Here is an 18,148-nt window from a genome sequence, read left to right as displayed (position 1 = left end):
AAACTGTGAGTACCGTTATATTAAATAATTATACAATTTGGTTAAAATTAATGCATAGAAAAAAAAAAATAAAGGTACGAATAATATTACATTTCTAAATTCATAGAAATATATACAATATAATATAATATACGTATAAGTTCTAACTTATTTTTTCTTTAAAATGTAGTAAATCATATTTTAATACGTATTATATTGTTGTTTTTTATAATCACGCATTGAAAAAAAATAATTAACTTTTAATTTGAATAGAATAAATTTTACAAAGTTTAATTTGTTAAATATTTTGAGATTTTAAAATAATTATTGTACGCATATCAATTAATTGTGAATTGTAATTCAAGGCCTGTCATTTAGATTTGACGATGATTTTATGCGAATTCCATCAGTTTTGTTTTTTCTTTGAAAGTTAGACACAATTAAACAATAGAAGATATTATCCAAGTATCCTATTCTACAATAAGAGTATTTGTAACTTGAAAATAATGTAGACCATTGATGTTGATAATAGTTTGAATAAAAGAACATTTTTTTACAATAAAAAAAAAGCATAATCCTGATTTATTGAACACTTGTCTGGTTTTTCTCATATTGAAATAGAAAAATTGTAATGTATCATTATTTGAAATTGATATACAACTGAAACCGAAAAAGCTAATTCAAAAAATAAAACCACTAAATACTATTTCTTCAATTCTTATATTTTAATTGTTCTACAATTGCATTATGAATTGTTAGAAAATTTTAATATTCAAACCCGTACAGTGACGTTCGTGTTAACATCTGTGTCTGATTTTCAATCGTAACTCTCACAAAACTTTTGCACCAAAATATATAGCTAAAAAACGAAACAAACCTAAATTATTAAAATAAAATACAAATAATAAAAATAAATTGCTGTAAAACCAAGTAATACATTTCTCATTAGTATTTCATTGTATTACTGTAATAAATGTGTTAAATTTAAGTTTGATAATGGACATTCACGTAGGTACAAAATATGATTCAAAACAGAAGCAATGCCAGCATCTATTTCTAATGAAATTGTATTTGTATTAGTATTAATAATACAGTAGTTGAAACTTACTTCTACCGCAAACATCTCATTTATTTTATTTTTAAATTAACATAATATTGTATCATCATATAGGTACTATTGTAATTCATCTAATATAAGTCAATATTGTCGTACTACAAAATGATTAACGGTATAAATGGATTAGTGATATACACAGCTTAAAATAAGTCTAAATATTTCTTATTTTTCTATTCTGTGTATATTAGAAACAAAATAACATTCAAAATGTCAAACAGTTTCAAGTCTATATGGTTAATATTTTTCAAATTTCGATAAAATAAAACTTTATTTTTCATTTAAATATTATCTAATTTAGTAACAATTTGAATTTCAAATGTATATAAAAATATATTCTTATGTATTTTCGATATTTTTAGTTTGTCATAGTAACAATTTATAAAAAAAATTGTATTATATTTTTAAGCTATTTGACTGGTTCAAGATTTTATCTCCATAATATTTAGAAAAAAAAAACACTAACAATTAGATAATTTCCAATCTTTATAAATTACTAAAAAAATCGAAATATTTTAAAAATTATTTTATGTCTTAAAAATTCTAATGTATGTATCGGTGAAAATGTCAAGTCTCTGTAGTTATTAATTTTTTAATTAAGTGTAACAAAAAATAAAATTATTTTTTGTCAAAACAAGTGTCACTAAGATATTTACATTTTTCCACTGTTTCTAGTTAATTTTTCTCAGTTACTAAAAACTACCTTTACTCCCACTTTTCAGATGCTAACTAGATCACATTCGCTACCATAAATCACCCTCAATATCGAAGATCAAAGTATTTCGACTATTCCGAAAGCTTAAGTAAATTAAAAAAAAAAACTTATTTGAATAAAATATCATTACAATTTGAACAATTTAGTTTTTATGTGAACACTATTAAAACTACCATAAACTTGTATTACATTGATTAAATAAGAAAATACGAGTAGAGTTATATTATATTTTGAATATACAAATTTTTGTCATTATGTTTATTTGGACTTATTGGGTTTTCGAAAATCTACCGGAGCGGAAGTGATTATATTGACCCTGATGTTATTTAAACAACGAAGATGAATAATTAAAGTAAAAATTAATCTCGCACAATATTTATCTTACTAAAATTTACTTAAATTTATATTTATTTAAATTGAAAATATATATCACAATTTAAGTAATAATAAGAGTAGCAATAATATTTTCCAAAATTTATCCCGTAATTATCCCTAAAAATATTTTTATTATAATATTGTCTTATAAAAAAGAAACATTTTATAAGAAAAATAAAAATATTTAATAAAAAAAAGGTTTTACTTTCACTTCTACTTTAATAATTAAAAAGGTAAGAAGGTGATTATCACTCTGTTGTATATTAGTTATCGAGTAGATATGAGTGTTTTAAATTTGAATTCAATAATGTATCATTGTATAAAAAAAACAACTCTGAGCCTATGTAACTAACATAGACTCAGAGTTGTTTTTTAGCTTTTAAAAATTTTATATTTTACTTTATTTTTCAAACTACTAAAAATACTACATTTATTATATTATTAATATTTACTTATACGTATAAATTAACATATGATAATATTTTTCTGTAAATATCGTAAAATAATAAAAAAAAAAGCTTAAAGTATGAATAGATAATATCTTAAAATAAATCAATAACGGCATTATATATAGTTAAATTCATTGTTGTATAATAAACGTAAAAGTATGTTCTAAAATTATATATAAAAAAAAAAATAATTATCGTTTAAATAAGTAATTTTGTCAAAATTTGAACTTAAAATGTTTATAAATTAGTATATTTGTCCTTATATATTCTTCAGATTTTTTAGTTTCAGTGTTTACTACTTATAAGGAACCTTGTATAACATTTTCAAAACTAAGATATAAAAACAAAAGTTTTTATGAATTTCTCATGAATAATCTGCAACTTTTTGTGGTTTTAACGAATTTAATCAAAAATCTAACCACATACTCGTATAAATGTCTATATATTTTTAATGTTTTTATATGGATATAAAAACAAATTTTAATGCGTATTAAATTTTCAACAATTTTTATCTAGCAAATAATTTTTCATCAACATTTATTGTTAATAATTTAAAAAAATTTATATTGAAAAAAATAATATTATACATTTTTTGAGAAGAAATAAATGTAATACGTATGAATATCGAATTTTGTAAAAATTTGAACTTCAAATGCTCAAAAAAAAAAAAAATAATAATTTAGTTTTCTGGTTGAATTTTTTTGAAAAACTCGTAAAGGACCCTGTATTGAATTTTTAAATCTTAGAAATAAAAACAAATTTTTATGAATTTCTAACATTAAAATAATTTTAAAATGTTCACAATTTCATGAATTTTTTCGAAATTCTAACTTTAAACACAAAAAATGTATCGTGACTATAGATTTTCAATAATTTTTAATTCAAAAACAAAAAAATCTATGAAGAGCTTTTTATTAAATTATTAAATTTTCAATCATTTCTGCTCGGCGAATAACTTTTAATCGACATTTCTAGAAATAAACTAAAAACAAATACAAATATCTCGTGCCTATAAAATAAATAGCTAAAAAAACAGTCAACATATTTTAAATATTTTATCGTACTGTTAATACACTGTTAATACGAGTATAAACATTCAGTGAAGTCATGTTATTTATGTTATACCAAAAAAAAGTTGTTTTTATAGAGAATTTTATTTGCGTAAAAATTCACGTTTTTCCTTATTTTTATTTTGGTTTTTCACGATTATAAAATTCACTTTTAAAAACTTATTATATTTTACTTTCCAAAGTAGCAATTAGATAAAAATGTGATGACAGACCGAAAAAAAAATACATCATTCTAAAATCAATAAATTTATCACTCCGTCCAGACTCTATATAAGGTGAAAATGTACTTGCTAAATTTTCTAAGAAGATAAACTGATAACTAAGCATATCTTATCAGGTGACATATTTTTATCATGTATATAATAAGTATTTATTTTCTAATTGGTAAAATATATAATCAAATAAAACATTTTAAAGTATAAGATTAATGTTTTAGTTATAATCAATTTTAGTTTTTAATACACATAAATACTTTTAAAAAAACAGTATCTACTTAAGATATTTCTTAAATGTTATACATTTTACTAAATTTAAAATTTATTTATAATAAATGTTGATAAAACTTACTTTAATATTATCTTGCCATTAAGCTAATAATAATTATATTTTTTAATCATTTTAAAAATTACGGAGATTTTACATCACTGTATTTTGTTATTGGCTCTTAAGAATAATGAAACTTTTATAAATTACTTAAAAATAAATAAGTAATAAAACGAATTTTATTAATTTTTTCTTGAGTAGTAATATTTTATACACATGCAATTGTTAAAACATAATTACAAAGTCTAACGAATTTATTCTTTAATAAGGACAATAATATAATGTACATGTTTTCATTATAAGTCATGTAAAAATAAATATAAAATAATGATAATTATTAATTTATAAAGATTATAATAATTAATACAATTTATATTGGTTTAAGTTCCTATAAAATTCAATATAAAAGTGAGTAAAATATGTTATGTACCTACCAATTATCTATTTGATTGAGGTGTTTATAGTGACTAGTGTGTTTTCATAAAAATGTGTATAGAATTTTTATTCACTTGTGGTTTTAATAAAAATAGTAATAAATATGAACATAATAATTAAATGCAATAAATTATAACGTCATCGTTGGAACGGTAAGAAATGGGGTTACCAGTGCCGTACTGCGTGATCAGAATACATTCAGAAGCAAATACCGGTACAGAAAATTCGGCTGGCTTTTTTTTTTATCCTCTTTGTTCGTAATATATAATAATATATACACAACCACGCAGTACACACGTAACCACCAACATGCCCACATTAAGTTTAACTATCAATTAAGTTCTTGTCAGTTGTTATCTACCAATATTATTTTTGGACTTTAGTACATATACTATCTCTTATGATGATTGGCTAATACATTATTTTATGGTTGAAAATAATATAATATATGATTACAACTTCAGTATAAAACCAATTTTACTTAAATAGTTAAATTAAAAACTAAAATAAATATATAACCAATAGGTGATATGGTTAAAAAAAAACTTGTAAGACATACGTTTTGCTTCACACGCCTCTACGTGAGATAGTAGTACCTATATAATAACTTGTGAATATACGAGTATATTATATAAATATATTAACTTGAAAAAAATGATTAAATGTTACGTTAAAAAAACATGATAAAAATGATGAATGGTAAGGAAATCTGAACATCCAAAATATAGACCTTTTTAGATCATCAACTATAGATTCGATTTACAGACGATAGATACCATTAATTGTAAAGAGCGAAACGCTTATAGTACTATTCTTACACTTAATATTAATACTGGCATTCACGGCAAAATTACTAATACGTTATAATACATCGATTTAAGTATTTGCATCCAATACCACAACTAATATAATAAGTATTCGTGGCGTGAACAAGATTTTACTCGGGGAAAAGATCTGGTAATTTGTTCATTGTTGTACAGGAAAGGCTAACTAAAACTCGTTATGTTTGACATTCTGATGTCTTGGGTATCTTGTACTTTTGCTGCAATTGTTAAACAAATTAAAATTGTAATAAGTGGTTGCGTCCTGTACAAAACGCTACAAGAATTTTAATTGTTTATGAAATGTTGGGAAGAGCTACTAACGCCCGACTCAGTCCCACTGGTTACACCACTGTTTGTCACAAAAAATCATAATTCTTGTATACGTATAACTTTTTAAAATACGCTTCTAATTATGATCATAATAAATATATAATATAACGTTTTAAATAAAATTACCGTATAACTCTTAATTCTACAAAAAAAAAAAAACCTAAGCTCTAGCCTGCTTAGCGTGCTCTTAAATATACCATAAGCATTATGATGTACACTACTATTTATCAAACATAATAAATAATTAATAATACATACATAAATACATGAAATAATATCAATAAACATAGTAGTAAATATAGGATAGGTAGGTACCGGTATTATACAGTATATATATACAGATTAATATTTAAGTAGAATATACTAACTATTATATTGTAGTTGAAGTACATATAATTTATTTGGAGTTTTTTCGCTTATTTGTTCTCATCCATCGCGGAGTCTTGTCATTTAAATACTATCTATCCCCTATCCCCCCATCTACTACTATTATAATGAAGTCAATAGCCCGGAATATCATCTACAGTGGGGCAATAAGGATGAAGATAAGCCGTTTGCAATACACGAGAGATGCAAAAGAGAAAGAAAAAACCAAGGATAAAAAAAATAAAAGGAAAAAGTGGTACAAAAACCACTCGAAGAACCTCCTGATAAAGGAAAGCCAAATCCAATAAGAATACGTGATATATAAGCGCATTAAACTGTTGTAAAAAAATTCGATCCCGTTATTTCTTCCTACAAGTAATTTATGATTTGCCTGCACGTAAATCAGAAATGCAGGTCGAAAAAGTCGAAAATAAAAAATAAAAATAAATACTCAAAAATAGTATTTACCGCGTAAGCACGCAATCGCATTGATATGGACTAAAAATCATCACAAGCTTACGTGGAATTAAAATAAGAATTAAACATCGATAATGATATTATAAGAATGTAGGTATACGAATTTCTAAATTTAGTTTTTTATTAAACTTAAAATTTCGTTGGACCTAACACGCTTAATGAACAAATCGACACACGATTGTTTATCATTATGGACTTTAAAAATTAACATACGTACATATACTCGCGTTTTATGAATACATCTAAAGTATTTAAATTTAACTATTCGTGTATAAAATATTACATTAACTTATAAACGTGAAAGTGTATTTTATAAAACTCAAAAACCATAGTAATCGTTAATTATATTATATTATAATTTCAAAAGGTTTCTAATGTTCTTTCAATAGTTTATTCAAAATACAGCCCGTATATCTTTATTTACTTTGAAACTATACGTTATCTTTATCCAGTTGGTAATAAACTTAACGGACATAAAACTTTTCCTGATACCCTACCAAAAAATAAATACGTTTTTATAAAACGTTTTTTGCATTATTTGGTTGTTAAACGATTTTTCTTATTTACATTTATTATTATATTCACCAACATTTTGAACACAGGTATTATTTTTCGGTTTTATCCGTAAATTCGATTGCTAGTTTCCCCCCTAACTGTGATAAAAAAAAAATAAAAAACCATCGTTTTACTCAACTCCTCACGGTCGTCCATCGACAATATGGTCGAGCGGTCGAGCGTGCACCGGCATGCGTGTACAATATATTAATATGTAAAAAGACGAAAAAATGCCTACCAGATGGAGAGAAAATTCGACGGTGCGTCTTGTTAGTTCATAGTTGAGCGTAACAAATGGCTTTTCCGGAATCGCGACCAGACCTAACCGATTTAAATGGCCGATGACCGGAAAATATCTACTGCTGCTGCCGTCGCGCAGTCATGTAGTATCTAGGATATTATATCACTGTCGTTTCAGTTTTCTCGCGGGAGTTTTCCGCCCTTCGCCCGCATATTCTGAGCCTAAATCGACATGATGCCCCTCGTCCACTCGAAAAACCACTGAGTGCGATTAACTAAGGGGGAGGGGACAGCCATCAACAGGACGCGCTGTGTTTTCGTCGTTTAAAAACACAAACGGTTTCGGTAGATTCCAATTAGGTCGTCAATGAGTCTGTTTGTTTGGGATTTGCGCGACCTCTCGAATTGTTTTAGACGTTTTACAATGACAGTAAGAATCGAACAAATCTATTAAATCAAATAATATTATGGTGTATACTATATCTTTTCAACGAACTATTTTTAATTTATACAAAAATAATACATTAAGTTGTTTACACATTGAGCTTCGAAAATATTTTACAATAATTGTAGTAACTAACTTCTAAGATAATGTACAATTCGATGTATCAATAACGGTATGATCCATATACTGTATCGTTGTCCGAATCGTCAATATTTCTCTATGCACAAATTACCAATCATGTCGAAAACGCTAGCCATTTCATGTATTACAATATATAAATTTACCATCATCAATAGTTTGATAATTATATAATTATGTAAAAAGTGCCTATTTTTTTTTATTTAAAAACGAAATAAGTATTTTTCCAAAAAATCAACGTCATCATAATTCATAAGATAGTTTGTTGAGATTTTGTTTAGCTAAAACTTTTTAATAAGTAATTTCGAAGTTAAATTTCGTGAACCATTGGTAAAACTTATTGTATTCAAACATATTTTCAATATTAATTTAAATATTACCAATGACTTTTGTTCCAAAAGGGGCATTAATTGTTATTTATACAATGAAACTAATGAAATCAATAAATTTAAAGCTTAGTTTAACGCCAAAAATATCGTTTAAACGATATAATTATAATTACAGAAGTTAGATATCCCAAATATTATTTAATATACAATCGAAATTATGTAATGGAGCTATAGTTATTTAAACATGGCGTGACTTCCACAAATTGTACAATACGAAACTCGAATATGCGAAAAATATAATTTATTACATAAGTATCCGGTTGAACTCTAGGTCATGTTATAGAACTCAAAAACAGTAGACATAAATGATTTTTGAAATAATTTAAATTTTTTGTACGTGTGATCAATCTATATGATAATATAGGGTTGTCGTGTAATTTCATTCTAGTACTAATAATGGAAATAATTAAAGCATTTTTAGCAACTATAGAAGAATTATAACACCTTTAATTAAAAAATTGACATTCATATTATACTGCAGGTCAATGACTCGTTAGTATACCTTTTTACGATACATTAAATATTTATAGTCTAAATTCAAAAATACTTTGATTACAAAAAAAATAAAAACTTTTAATTTGTATATGCACATGCACATAAAGTAATAGTTACAAGTGTTCATGTTTAATTTAGTATATAAACTCTTTGTCGAATAAATTACTATAGATTATAATATATAATGTTCATTTGCTTGTAAACAGTAAACACGTTATTTTTTATTACGAAAATAATAAAAATAAATTAACTGTAAAAAATGTCCTTCGAAGATACCGTAATAATTATTATGAGTGAATATTGTATGAAAACTATAATCATCTTTGTACACAATACAAAATGCAAATTACAAATTGTTAAATTTAAAAATCGTAAAATTTAACAATAAACGTTTAAAATACAATTTCACGTATACATCAATATTGGTATCTTGGAACAGTATCCATTTTCGTGCTTTTAAAATCGGTAACTAAGACAAAATATTTAATCAAACATTCACTTAAACTTTGCTAAAAACAGTTTTTAATACAATACATATAATTTGGTTATATCTCCTTTATTATTAAATTTATATTTAATTTACATTTTGTTTTGACAGTAAGGAAGTCAATTATTAAATAATTAGATATTAATATAGGTATATATATAGTGCACTAAGTGATTGAAAACATTTAATATTTTTTTATAAATACGTACGTTGCACGTTTGTACATGAAAATGAAAAAAAAAATTAAATATTTTTTAATAATAACCGCACGAAATGCATTAAATGTATGAGAACATATTTTTAGCATAAATCATTTACATACATATTTATTGTATCAATACAAGTAAATAAAATAGTCCTGAATTATATAGCTACTTTTAATTAGATACCAAACTATATACAAATAATGTTCAGTCTATTGTATTTCTAAATATTATAAGTTTGACTTTATTATACATTACATAAAACGTTTTTTCCGTGTAAAATAATATTTTAAATATTTTAAGTGTTTTACTTTTATTACTACTTTTACAATTGTTATAAACTTATAAGTTATAACTATACGACCCAATAAATCATAAACAAATTAAAGTTATTATATTATTATAAACGATTTAATATTATTAAATATATGTATATGATCGTGGTTTATAGATTCAAAAACCACTAGACAATAAAAATAGTAAATACCATTCAGATAGGTACACTTAGATGATCGGGTTTGATTAAAAACAATAAATATTTAGAAGCGTAAGTGATCATATACTAGTTAATGCACAATCCGTACAAACTAAGATTTCTCCATTATTATAAATGTGTCTCGCTTTATTTTGATTAACAAAATGTAATAAATGTAATATTGTCAAAAAACAATATCAGCTTGGTTAGTGACACGCAGTTAGAAATTAAGGTTTGAAAGCAAATCCCAAAAAATCTAATACTTATATGCTTGACCGTTAATAAATCAAAGCGCTTTGTAATGGTAACTGTTTAACAGACTACGTCGGTTATCTATAGTGTTGACAACTATAAAAAGTAATTTTCATTTTGACATTTATTATAATTAGCGTATAACAATATATTATTTTAAACGCTGTACGCACTTAGCGAAGCGTTTCTGTTGATGTTTTATCACCATTCTCGCCCAAGGGTATTTTCACCCGCACGTCCGACGAATACATAGATATAGCCAAGGCCAAGGCCTATAATAATAATTGATCTCTGCTGAACTCAATCTAAAATTTAGTAAACCGCAGAAATACGCGGTCGGCATAATGGTCTTGGAGAGGTTTGGTCGTATTACTCGAAGTGCATTATTTACGCCGAGGTATTTAGGATTTAAAAAGATTACGCACGCATAAGAGGATCGAAAACTGAATGCTAGGGGCCCAAACACAAAAGCAGATCGCCAGTGGTTGCAGATCTTAGCGTTTTTCAACAGTTAGATGAATATAATCCCGGTTGGTACGTTTAAAAGTCCGCGGGTCCCGTCGTCGCGCGCTATTGTTCGGCAATGATGGACAATCAACAGGGTAATTTTCGAGAGTCACGCACAGAATAATATATACCACTGCTCGTTTCTGAAAATCATGTCGGAATGGTGTTTTTGAAGGATGGGTGAGAGGTGGTGGAGGAGGAGTAGTAAGTCAGGTAATGTCAAATAAGAATAAGTAGAAGTAATATTCTCAACGATAATAATTTCCTTCTTCCGTCGTTCGATGTATGAAGTAAGTGTACGATATTTTATAGGTACTACGCGTACTACTAGCCCTGCGAGTACACTGACAATGTTAAAAACAAATATACTTATATATATATTATCATTATCGGGAGATCGTGGAATAAAAGGAATAAAAAAGAGGTTATTGATGATGTGCGTAAGTCCACGGTACTGGTGATCGTGCGTTATTGTTAAATGATAGGTGATCAACTGTGTAATTTCTGAGAGTCACGTGGAGAATACTATCTGTTAATTTCTTAGAACGGTTGCGGTGGAGAGGAAACGGTTTTCGAATGGCCGACAGATGGAGAAGGAATATTAGGATTAATATTAAATAAGAGTGCTATGAGTATAATGTTCTCAACAACAATAATATTCTTTGGACTTTTCCGGTTTATTGTATGTGTGTGAGCGCGCAACGATGACGACTCGGAAGCGCGGCAACACCACAATATTATTACTAAACATAACCCATGGCGTTGTGTGTACCGTAAATTCGCTAAAAGTGTATTCCGATCGGTATTCGAGGGAAAAAGAGACCGTGGAATTAGTGGACAGCTTGAGGGAGGAAAAAATAAAAAATGTTTTTTTAAAAAACGTCAGGTTAATGGCGCCCGTGCATAAATCTAACGCGCCGGGTCACACCAACCACTATCCCCCCCCTCACGCTACCCCCCACCACAACCGTTCACGCCACTGACGCGCGACGCCGATGCAGCGGTATACACACACACACACACACACACGCACACTATTATACACGGACGGCGGTTCGACGAGTTGACAGTTTGGACCAACGGCGACGGCGGCTGCTGCAAAATTAACGACAACCGCCCTATCCGGAGCCCGCATTTTTCTCTTTCCGTATAAATTTATGGGGTACACGCGACGCGATCATTAAAAATCAGACCTTTTGCTCGCCGCCATGACCGCTTTCCTTGTCGTTTTTATTTTTACTTTCCACCCATTACCGCTCTTAGCACGCGAGACTCTACAGCACAAGCGGCGTATAACAACAACGACGACAACCGTTATTTATATCATTTTTACACGCGCCAAAGCATGGCATGCACTATGTTTGTAAGCATAATATAATATATACTAATCATACAAATACGGGTAAGTCGTATGAGACGTGTACGATACTATACGTCTGCACTCGGGGTTTACGTGCAGGAACTTACCCGTACGCGGGTAGGTACTATTCGCGCATCGACAAACAAAAATAGTCTATGACGTAGCAGTATCGAAATAACAATGGGAACGAAACCGCCACCGTCGCCCTAAACTATTGCTGATATACTACCGCTTTAATGCTTACAATTTCTATACTCCTGTTGCTGTGACTACCTACCTAGTGGTTACTAATTCTACTGCTGCAGGCTGTCCGGGCTGTGCTATTGCTGCTTTTATACGGTCTGCGAGAGACGTTCAAGTGTATTCGCGCGATCGATCTCCTCACCGCCACCGCGGTTTGTTGTCGAAAACACGATCGCGAATCAGACAGTAACAAAATCTCCGGGCGACACATTATAAGACGCAACAATAATAACGATGATGATGACGACGATAATAAGAAAAATAAGATTATCATACGTATACGCACGACTACCGCGGTCGGAGTGCGATGGGTAGATTTTGCGGTTGTTTCGTTCGGTCCGTTCGAATCGAAAAACTCTTCTCGCCGATGGTTTTCGTTATTTTTCGTCGACCATCGGGCCTTCCGCTACGCAGCAATACCGATATTATATACTGGTCTTGGACGACAGTCGAAAACGAGGAGGACAAACACGTTTGTTTAAACGGGCCAATCCCGACGAAAAGTAAATACGAAATATAAGTGTTGTTCGATTTATCATGTCCAAAAACCTAGCCTATTACTTGTCAGTACGCTATACTATAATACAATATATTATACATACAATTCAATCTAATATCGCCGCGTACGAGTTTTTGTCGTTGTTTTAAGTTAGAAATAAAATTTTATTTTTAGTTTTTGTCGCATAAAATGGTCCTCGTTGTTCAAAATGTATTAATTTATATCGTGTGTCAAAGAGACAGTACATTTCGTAAATATATTTTGTTGGACTTTATCAAGTTTTGCGTTGTACTAGTCAACGTCGACAAAACATCATCCACGCCTCGCACAATAACATTATATAGGTTATCGTCGAAACCAATTTAACAACATTAATAACCAAGCATTCAATTTCAAACCAAATAATATAGAATTTCTAAAATAAAGAGTCAACTTTACAAAATATAAACGCAAATAAATAACCAATTTAAACGCCCTAAACGGATACTTTATCTTTAATGCTACAATCAACAATGAAATATATCAAGTAATTCATTCTAAACTAAAAAAAAGTATAAAAAGTATTAAAATATTATTTTCACCTAATATCTATTAAAAACAAAATATAATATGAAAATATACACAACATTAATATTATGACACGTTATTATACCTACTGAATTTTGAAAATATAACAGATTTTTCTATAAGTTGTAATTTCAAATTATAAAATATTTAAAACATAAAAAGATACATTTAAAAATTTGTTATGTCTTTAATATGAATTGATAAAATAAATAATATTTATTAGCTACGCAATTTTATTGTACAACTATAATGATCGCCTGAATTCCAACATTTTAATTCTATTCATTAATCACTATACTAATTGTATTGTGCAAGTATATCATACAATAAGTGAATAAGTAATAAATAAGTAATTCGATTTTTTATTATTTTGTAATGAATTTATAATTTATTGTTGCGTGATAATAAATACAAATGCTTTAATAATCTTACAATTTAAGCATTAATAAATTATCACTACATTATTTATTTTTTTATCACAAACAATAAGAACAAACATATAGTTCACATATATATAAACAAGTTTAAAATTTTAATTTGTATTAAAAATAAATACTTTTTAACTAGGTTGTTTTTAGAATTAAAATGTATTTAAAAATAATTATAACTTAATTCTCTCATTAAACGTTGAGTACGATTTTTTTCTTTTTAATTAAAATTAATTAGATTGTTGAGATGGGCTTAATTCTTGATTATTTACCTACAGTTTATTAAACAATGTAATAAAACGTTTACTGTTTCTCTAAACTATTATATTTTTTAAACATAGAATAAGATTTCGTCCAAAAATTTAATTGAATACAATAGGATTTTTAGTTTTGTACAAACGCGTATATATATGATATTACTTAAAGTTGTTTGAAAATAATACATTAATTACTTACAACCTAATCGAAAAGTACATTTTATGTAAAGAGTAATTAAACACAAAAGTAGCGAATGTTTAGACGTTTATTTTGTTATATAAAATTAAAATTAAAATACTTGTTACACACAATATATAGATAATTAAGTTATTTTTTGAGATTACAATTAATTTATTTGCGGTAGATCAAGTAACAGATTGCACGACAAAAGTATAGTATGAATAAAAGATACACGTTCTATGAATTATTATTATGGTTCCAGCAATTTAAGATAAAATTTTATCAAAATAAATTACGAAAATAGAGTACAACCGACGGGGAACATTAATCATTTAATGACATTTAAACGAAAAGAAAAAAAAATATTATTTTACAACAACTTTTAGATAAATTATTGTATACATTTAAGTTGATGAGATAATAACTGTAGTCAACCGTAAAACAGTTAAAAGTATTTCTAGTGCATGAAACTTCTAAGACCAAAAGTTATAGGTTAGTTTAAGATAATATAAACATTATGTAACTAACTACGTATTTTCAATACAGTAACAGCCACAATTTACATCATTAAGTAGTTAATGTTTTTCTTGTTCTCGTTCTTTCAAGTCAAAACTGCCTGCAAAACCGCAAAATGTTTGACTTTGTTTTAAGGTAAGATTATTATGGGCCATGGTTCAATACTTGTAACCATCATAATGGTTGTATTTAAAAGAAATATTATCGTAAAAAACAGTTACAAAATAAACGGAATAAATGTGTATAAAATAAATAATAATATATTACCAAATGAAAGTAAAAATGATTTCATCCTTATTACGAATATGAAATGCTTAACAATAATTGTCCTCCGTATAATATAAAAAATAATATTATTTTTACGATATTGATTAATTTTGTGAATTTTACGGCCACTTCGTGAAACGAGATAGCAGATAGATACTAAAATAAGTGGATATGACATATAACATAATATAATGTATGAACATAAATACAGTCTTATCGGTCTTGGTAAATGGCAATCCATCACAAAGGAAGCATTATTGTCAAATTTTAATATTGTATTATAGGATCTAAAAAAAGGTTAAATCATGCTATGCCTATCGATAATTGCCATTATATAATAATAATAATAATATTGTATAACTATCGGTAGCTTATCAACTAGTTACGTTGGTTTCTGATTATTTGTACGTATACCTTTTTAATTTACGTATCTTTTAGTTTTTAATTACGAATGAAGCAATCGATTTGCAAGAATATCGTGTGTACAACGAAATTAATTATTTTTTTATACTAATGCATATAATCATGATGCTTCCATTTTTTTTATGTCCTCCACAACTTTTAACTAAAGCTAACTATTGATGTTAATTGAACGAGTGCTAGAAATGTTTTTTTTTTTTAGTTTTTACCTAAACAAAACAAACAGAAATACATCATAAGTTTATAAGGAAAATCAATTTAGAAAAAAAAATCTCGGAAGTAATTTTGCTGTGTAGTACCTATAGTTTTAAGTATATTCATTATTACTGAGATATTAGTATCTTCCAAGCCATAGCCATGGATATGTTGAATTTAAATTCAATTATAACGATTACTTATAAAAACGATTCTGAGTAAAAACACTAGAGACTGCATAACTGCCTTGAGGTTAGGTCTAAGGATATTTTATAATTTATTTATATTAATATTAGTACTTAATTGATTTTGCTATTATAGATACAATCATAAACACTAATGGTTGCTAAAAACAAATCGCATTTATCACATAATATTGATTATAACAGTATATCTTTTACTATTACTGTTATTGACTTATAAATAAGGCCAGAACTCGTATGCATATCAACAAAAAATAATAACAATATGCACACCTTTACGCATCACAAATGTCAAAAATATGTATGCAAAGGATATGCATTAAAATGTATATTATATATACAGATACATAGAAAATTATATAACATTTTTAAAAATGTACGAACTGTTAAGTATTTTAAATTATTTCTATTTATTTATTACAAAAAAACTAAAATTACAATAATAAAAATAATATTGTATTGAATAAAATATTTTAGTTCAATTATCTTAAGATAAAAATAGCTTATTAATCCGTTACGATCAAACTTTTATCATAATTTAAATTATTAAAAAATATATATATATATTTAATTAATAACTATACTAATATAATATAGTATTTACGCATTATGAAACGTTGGCATATTTAATTAGAATACCTGAAGTGAATATATATACACACATAGTAAAATAAATCTGTCATTTGCATTCTGATAGTATACAAACAAAGGCATATTATACTGAAAATACATTACAAAACATATTATAGAAAACTTGAAAGCAATAATCGATCTATTAAAAAAAATGTTTTTGTCTTTAGATTCTAAGTAGAAAGCAAGAATGCTATTGACTATAGAATATAGTCAGTCAATGTATATTGACTATACAATGATGTATTTTTTTTTTTTTTTTAAACATTTTTCGGTGCATTAAAAGTATTTCAAATGTTTTAAAATATGTTCTCTTTAGATTGTCTATTGAACGCAGTTATTTTTTACTGTCGAGTCATAATATTGCATAATGCCCATAAATTTTAAAAAAAAAAGTAGAAATATTAAACCGAAGATAAAGTGTATTTCTTAAATTCCATATGCAATTGAAAATCAATTATTTAAATGTATAATAATAGACTAAAATCAATAAAATATACTCGTTTTACTTAATCTGAACTTAAATATTATCATAAGCTTATATATACAGTGCACTGTATTATTTCTAATATCTCTATTCTCTACTATATCGTTCTTGCCAAAATATTGAATAGCGTAAAGAGTTTACGACTATAATTGATACCTTCATATTATAATATGATATATTAAGAAAAGAAACATTTTATAATTCAAAACTTAAATTAATAAAAAAATTATTTTATTGGTTATCAATGTTTATTTATTTTATTAATTTATAGTATATACAAACACATATGAATTTTAGATTGTTAAAAAATAGACTTTAGTTCAATCATATTTTATTATTTTTAATTTCTCATATTAGATTATTTGAAATTATTAATTATATAATCATTAAAAGTGACTAAATTTATCAAGTAAGTATTTAATTAACATATCAACTATAATGTATTAATTATTTATTGAAGTAAACTTTTTTTGTTTGCCTATTGCTTACGTTCTAAACGTCAATCAAGCTCATTATTATAAATTTAGGTTTAATTATACACAAGATTATTCTAATATTTTAATAGAGTAAGTACATTAAAACCTAATCAATTAAAGATTGAAAAACTTTCAATGTTTTTCATTATTTTGATACTTTTAAAATCATGGTTCGATTCTAACTCAGTTGGATATGATACTTTCTTATTTTAATTTTCATTAGCAGTAAATTTCATAATAAAATTACCATGAACATAAATTTAATATTTTTTTTTTTAATCCATCCCATTAAAATATAAATTTTAATAAGAACCATAATTAATCTCTACACATGAGAAAATAGGCACGGTAAAAAATAAATTAAACATAGTAGGAATTTAAGTTTTATGAGTTTAAATTGTTGAACTATATATCATATATGTTGACGGGCTTAATGTATACAAAGTAAACGTTAAATAATCAATTACTTTGTTCAGTCAGAAAATGCAACGTTAACAACATAATAATTATATCAATATTGGAGTAATTAATGAAAAAAAATACCAAAATTTAATAT

This window comes from Rhopalosiphum maidis, chromosome 4 (genome assembly GCF_003676215.2).
Source record: "Rhopalosiphum maidis isolate BTI-1 chromosome 4, ASM367621v3, whole genome shotgun sequence".
Lineage (NCBI taxonomy): Eukaryota > Metazoa > Arthropoda > Insecta > Hemiptera > Aphididae > Rhopalosiphum > Rhopalosiphum maidis.
The sequence above is the reverse complement of the archived record's forward strand: the minus strand, read 5'-3'. Positions refer to the sequence as shown.